The sequence below is a fragment of the Odontomachus brunneus genome, unplaced genomic scaffold, assembly GCF_010583005.1.
Source record: "Odontomachus brunneus isolate Ranch 3 - 2012 unplaced genomic scaffold, Obru_v1 Obru_scaffold_286, whole genome shotgun sequence".
NCBI lineage: Eukaryota > Metazoa > Arthropoda > Insecta > Hymenoptera > Formicidae > Odontomachus > Odontomachus brunneus.
Window position 1 is genome coordinate 38,137 of NW_022639736.1, and position 7,285 is coordinate 45,421.

A 7,285-nucleotide genomic window follows, 5' to 3' on the forward strand; every position below is an offset into this window, starting at 1 on the left:
TTACTCAAACGACTGTTACATAACAACTGCGAGTCCAAAATGGCTGAAACTTCGGTGAGTAACTGTCAACAGATGAACAACGAAATTCACTAGCTTTTATTTACAAGTGCTGCTATCTTCACGTTGAGGTCGGAAACTTTTCAGACCACCCTCGTATATGCAACATGTTGCTTAGAAATGGCGAAATTTCGATGCTGATTTGCAATCGATAACTTTCGACATTAAATTGCGGAACGACGTCGCTGGAAATAATTATTTCGGGCTAGTTTTTTACAATCAGTATTTAAAATTTCTGTATTAAAACTTTCAGACATTTCAGGTATTAATTACTTTATTCCGTCACGTACAGATTCATTTATTCATTGGAGTCAGTATTATTTCCTATTTTTAAGACTAGTTAATCGTTAAAGTACATAAACTCGGGAGAGATATTTGGTCTGTTCTTTTCAGCTGCACTGCTGGCACAATTGCAGTAAATTAAATAAAATATATTTACTTTTTTCTAACTTATTGCACCAGCGTAGCAGTGTAGTCGAAAAGAAGAGGTCTATTTACTCTTCGCATTAATTACACGCTACCGTTGTGTACGTCTCACGTAAAAAAGCACATTAACATTCTTCTATACAAATTGTTAACAAAGTTATGGGACCTTCACCGGAACACGGTTTCCGCTCTGGCACGCTAATATACGTCTCCTATTATATCTCCACGGCTATTCTCCATTGGAATTCAATAGTGTTGGAGACGGTTAGTAGTAAGAAAAGGATCAGGCAGATTTTTTCATCCCTTTCCACGTGCCCGCAACAACTACATACTATATGCTAACAGTGGTAAAAGAAGCAAGCATCAAAATATTTGATTCTAGACGCCACGGATTACATAGTCCGCTCTGTACATAACGTTTCATTCACTTTCTTAAAAATGAATGAGAAAAAGAATACGAAAAACAAGATTTCTAGAGAAACAAGAGCATTAAGGCGCAAGTGTACTGACTAAAAGGTCTTATTTTTTAATTTCAGACCACAGGGAAATCCGGAATCATAGTCGCCGATAAACTGTGCATACGATGCAGAGGTCAAATGGATTCATTATAAATTAATTATGATTTGTATTTTTATTTAAAAAATTGGAAAATGATATTCAAACAATTACAAATAAAGGTCAAAAAGTAATTTAAAAAGAAATGTACTCATTTTTCGAAAAAATCCCTTTCCAATAAGAGAATGCTCTTGTTGAACCAAAAAATTAGTTAACAAACTCACACGAAAAATTACGGACGATATTTTAGGACTTGTCTCTATATCAAATCTATCACACATTATCACTGATCCTATACGCATCTTTTGTTGCTTAAAAATGACGAAATTTTGATGCTAATTTCAAATCAATAACTCCCGATATTAACGATGATAAATTGTTTATTCCAAATATTCTCCTTTTAAATTAATACAAGTTTTTAAACGGAAATACAGATTGCGGAAGCACTTTTCGTATTCTGATTTCAAACTGCAGTTTAAATAAGTATTTAAAGTACTTTGAAAGTCACAAATTGAACGATATTCCACACCGAATATTTTCCATTTGAGTCTGCAGTGAAGGAAGTAGTCACATGGTGATAAATCCGGAGCAAATGGTGGGCAGTAAAGCTGTGTGATGCCATTTTCGGCCACAAAGCTTTGTATGGACTTCGACCTGTACGTCGCACTATTTTCGTGTAGTAGCGACCAAGTACCTTGTTTGTTATATTGCGGCCGAATCTCACGGATATTCGCCAACAAGCGATTTAATACGCCCAAATAAAAATCGGTATTCATTGTCTGATCCCCAGGATGGAATTCTATGTATATAGGTCCCTTGAAATCGAAGTAAATAGTCATCATTTTATTAAGTTTATTCTCTTGGTTGAACATTTCCTGGAATTTCGACAATTCGGAACTGTTCGTGTTAGAATTCTGCTCGTCCGACAGAGTCTTATAATCCAAACACATATTCCATGTGTTGCCGACAACTATATTATTCAAAAAGTTTTTATCAGTTTCAGACTCTCTGATCATGTCGCGGCAGTACTCCATCCGATCATTCTTTTGATCGTTCGAAAGCGTGCGTGATACGAAGCGTCCACAGACATTCTTTTTATGCAGTTTGTTTGTTAAGATCTCATAAATACAATTGTATGATACACCAAAGCGCTTTGCAATGTAATCGATATTTATGTAAGGACTTGTACAAATTAGTTTACGTATTTTCTCCGTAATCGTTAGGATGTTGTCTGGCTGGACCGACGATGACATTTCCAAGTCACATTTCTCTTTGTAAAACTCATCAAAGAATTGACATACATGGTCAAAATTCACATCGCTGTACACTATTTTAATTTTTTCAAATGTTTCCTCCTTTGACATTCCTAGTTTGAAACAAAATTTGACGTTTGATAACAATTTAAATTGATCCATGATGTTTATTCGGGCAAGATACAAATGATACTGATACTTCCGATAACAAAATACGTAATATTAATGTCATTATTTATGTCTATAAATATTTAACGGTTTGTTTGTTTACATATTCAGGCAAAGACGATACGTCCAAACGACATTTTTTCAAACTATCGAAAATTAACGATTCGAAAATTAACGATTCGAAACGATTATATTGATATTTCCATACGTTTAAATAAACGTATGGAATTGAACCTTGTAACAAATGGTTTCGTGTGTACATGCGCAATTTAATATATATTATTCAATATTTTATATATATCTGTTTGATATTATTTCATATTTTCAAGGATTTTCGTGCAGAAACCTGATTGGTATCGTTTTGATATCGAATCGTTGCAGTTGTCTTCCGTAAGCATATAATTATGAGGCATCTATTATGAAGTTTTACATATTCAACTCTTGTTGCTTAGAAATAGTGAAATTTCGATGCTAATTTTGAATCAATAATTTTCGGCATTAATCTACGGAACGACGTTGTTGTAACGAATTATTTTGGGCTAGCTCTTTACAATCTGTATTTAAAATTTCTGTATTAAAACTTTCAGTCATTTCATGTATTAATTACTTTATTCCACTACGTACAGGTTCATTTATTTATTGGAGCCAGTATTATTTCCTATTTTTCCTATTTTTAAGACTAGTTAATCGTTAAAGTACATAAACTCGGGAGAGATATTTGGTCTATTCTTTTCAGCTGCACTGCTGGCACTATTGCAGTAAGTTAAATAAAATATATTTACTTTATTCTAACTGATTGCACCAGCGTAGCAGTGTAGTAGAAAAGAATAGGCATATTTATACTTCGCATTAATTACACGCTACCGTTGTGTACGTCTCACGTAAAAAAGCATATTAACATTCTTCTACACAAATTGTTAACAAAGTTATGGGACCTTCAGCGGAGCACGGTTTCCTCTCTGTAGCCCTATTCTGTAACTCGTTATTGGAGTTAACGACAGTTTCGTTATTGTTGCGCAGCTTTTGTATACCGTAGAAAAGCTGCGTAACGATAACGAAACTGTCGTTAACTCCAATAACGAGTTAGAGAATTCCAGTACTGGTTAATACACGTTTCCTGTTATATCTCCACGACTATTCTTCATTGGAATTCAACAGTTTTGGAAATGGTAGGTAGCAAGAAAAGGATCGGACAAGTTTTTTTTAATCCCTATCCACGTGCCGACAACAGCTGCATACTATATGCTAATAGTGGTAAAAAAAGCAAGCAAAAAGTTTGATTCTAATCGCCACAGCTTATACAGTCCGCTCTATACATGACGTTCACTTTTTTGAAAATGAATGAGAAAAAGAATACGAACAGCAAGATTTCTGGAGAAAGAGCATTAAGGAGCAAGTATAATGACTAAAATGAAGTCCTATTTTGTAATTTTAGGTCCCAGGGAAATCAGGAACCATAGTTGCCGATAAACTGTGCATTGGATGTAAAGGTCAAATGGATTCATTATAAATTAATTATTATTTGTATTTTTAGTTTAAAAATTGGAAATTGATATTTAAACAATAATAAATAAAGGTTAAAAAGTAATATAAAAAAGTATTTATTCATTTTTCGAAGAATTCGTTATTCAATGGAAGAATGCACTTGTTGGACAAAAAGAATTAGGTAACAAATTCACTCGAAAAATAGCGGACAATCTTTTGTATGGTGCTTAACTATACAGCAAATCTATAACACATTATCACCGATATTATATACGCATATTTTGTTGCTTGAAAATGACAAAATTTCGACGCTAATTTCGAATAACTACCGACATTAACGACGATAAATTGCTTATTTAAAATATTCTCCTTTTAAATCAATACAAGATTTGAAACGATAATACAGATGGCGAAAGCAGTTCTTGTATTCTGATTCCGAAAGAGAGTTTATGTATGTGTTTAAAATACTTTGCATCTCACAAATCGAGTGATATGGCTTACATGTTATTTGCCGTTTGAGTTTAGAATAAAAGAAATAGTTACATGGTGATAAATCCGGCACAAATTGTGGGCAGTAAAGCTGTATGATGCCATTTTTGGCCATAAAGCTTTGTATGAACTTTGACCTGTACGTCGCAATATTTTCGTGTAGTAGCGACCAAGTACCTTGTTTGTTATATTGCGGCCGAATCTCACGAATTTTCACCAGCATGCGAGTTAATACGCCTAAATAATAGTCGGCATTCATTGTCTGATCGTCAGGATGGAATTCTATGTATATAGGTCCCTTGGAATCGAAGTAAATAGTCATCATTATATCAAATTGATTCCCTTGGATGGGCATTTCCTGGGATTTCGACGATTTGGAACTGTTCGTGTTAGAATTTTGCTCGTCCGTCAGAATCTGGCATTCAAAAAATAATGTACCGCCGGCAACCATAGTTTCTAAAAAGTTTTTATCAGCATCAGCCTCTCTGATTATGTCGCGGCAGAACTCTATACGATCATTTCTATGATCGTCCGAAAGCGTGCGTGGTACGAGACGTCCACAGATACACACTTTATGCAGTTTCCTTGTTAAGATGTTAGAAACACAATTGTATGGCACACCAATGCGCTTCGCGATGTAATTGGTATGTATGTAAGGGCTAGAACGAATTATTTCACGTATTTTCTCCGTAATCGTTCTGATGTTGTCTGGCAGAACCGACGATGGCATTTCCCAATCATATTTCTCCTTGTAGAACTTATCAAAGTAGTGCGATATAGAATCAAAATTCACATCGCTGTACACAGTTTTAATCTTTTCAAATGTTTCTTCTTTTGACATTCCCAGTTTAAAACAAAATTTTACGTTTGATGCAAATTTTAAATTATCCATGATGTTTATCCGAGCAAGGTACAATTGACACTGTTACTTCCGATAACAAAATTCATAACATTAATGTCACTGCGCTATAAAGTTTAACGGATTGTTTGTTTACGTATTCAGCCAAAGACGATTTGTCCAAACAATATTTTTCAAAATATCGAAAATTAACGGTTCGAAAAGTTATGTTGATATTTCGATACGTTAGAACAACAAATGATTGCATATGCTTATAGGCAATTTAATATATATTATTCAATATTTTAGGTATATCTGTTTAATATTATTTCATATTTTCAAAGATTTTTATGCAAAAACCCGATTGGCATCATTTTGATGTCGTTTCGTTACAATTAACTTCCGTAATCATATAACTATGAGGTATCTTTCATGAGGCTTTATATATGCAACCTTTTGTTGTTTGGAAACGGTGAAATTTTGGAATCGATAATTTTCGGCATTAATCTGCGATACGACGTAGTTGTAATGAATTATTTTTGGTTAGCTCTTTACAATTTGTATTTAAAATTTCTGTTTTAAAACTTTCAGTCATTTCAAGTATTAATTACTTTATTCCACCACGTCCAAATTAATTTATTTATTGTAGCGAGTATTATTTCCTATTTTTAATACTAGTTAACCGTTAAAGTACATAAACTCGCGAGAGATATTTGGTCTGTCTTTTCAGCTGCACTGCTGCATTATTGCAATAAAATAAATAAAATATATTTATATTACTTTAACTTATTACACCAGTGTAGCAGTGTAGTTGAAAAGAACAGGCCAATTTCGCATTAATGACATGCTAACGTTGTGTACATTTCATGTAAAAAAGCACATTAATGTTCTTCTATACAAATTGTTATCAAAGTCGTGGAACCTTCAACAGAGCATGATTTCCGCTGTGGCATGCTAGTACACGTCTCCTGTTATATCTTCACGTTTATTATCAATTGGAATCCAACGGTTTTGGAAACGATTGATAGTAAGAAAAGGAGCAGGCAGTTTTTTGTAATTTCCCTCCATGTGCCGACGATAGTTGCACACTATATGCTACTAATCGTAAAAGATGCAAGCATTAAGAACTTTGATTCTAGTCGCCACGGATTACACAATCCGTTCTGTAAATAACGTTCACTTTCTTGAAAATGAGTGAGAAAAAGAATACGAAGAGCAAGATTTTCAGAGAAACAAGAACGTTAAGGCGCAAGTGTACTGACTGAAATGAGATCTTATTTTTTAGTTTTAGACTACAGGGAAATCCGGAATCATAGTCGTCGATAAGCCGTTTATACAATGCAGAAGTCAAATGAGTTTATTATAAATTAATTATTGTTTGTATTTTGTAATAAGGATAATATATAGGAAATTAATCTTTAAATAATAATAAATAAAGATCAGTAAGTAATTTAAAAAAGTATTTATTTATTTTTTCGAAAAATTCGTTTTCCAATGAAGGAATGCACTTGTTGAGCAAAAAAAATTATTTAACTAATTCACTCGAAAAATTGAGGATAAATTTTAGTCCTTGACTATACAACAAATCTATAACACATTATCACCGATTCTATACACGCATTATTTGTTGCTTGAAAATGACGAAATTTCGCTAATTTCGAATCAACAACTACCGACATTAAAAACGAAAAAAAATATGTTAAATTGTTTGTTTAAAATATTCTCCTTTTAAATCAATACAAGATTTGAAACGATAATACAGATCGTGAAAGCACATATTGTGTTCTGATTCCAAAAGAGATTTTACGTATGTGTTTAAAGTACTTTGAACCTCACAAATCGAGTGATATCGGTTACGTGTTACTTGCCATTTGAGTTTATAGTATAAGAAGTAGTTACATGGTAATAAATCCGGCGCAAATTGTGGACAGTAAAGCTGTGTGATGCCATTTTCGGCCACAAAATTTTGTATGAACTTCGATCTGTATGTCGCACTATTTTCGTGTAGTAGCGA

General features: G+C 33.4%; 1 protein-coding gene across 2 annotated transcripts in view; it reads right to left on the minus strand.

Annotated features, from left to right (window-relative positions):
• The window catches only part of LOC116853204, a 20,632-nt gene extending 15,281 nt beyond the window's left edge, over positions 1 to 5,351 (minus strand). The window contains exons 1-2 of one of the 2 annotated variants that reach the window (XR_004379929.1): positions 5,005 to 5,019; positions 4,611 to 4,889 (exon numbers count right to left, since the gene is read on the minus strand). The gene's annotated coding sequence lies outside the window, so the exon portion shown is untranslated. Of the gene's footprint in view, positions 1 to 4,610 lie in introns of both variants that reach the window. The other variant, XR_004379928.1, reaches the window with a different exon arrangement.
• Between the last annotated feature and the right edge of the window lie 1,934 nt (positions 5,352 to 7,285).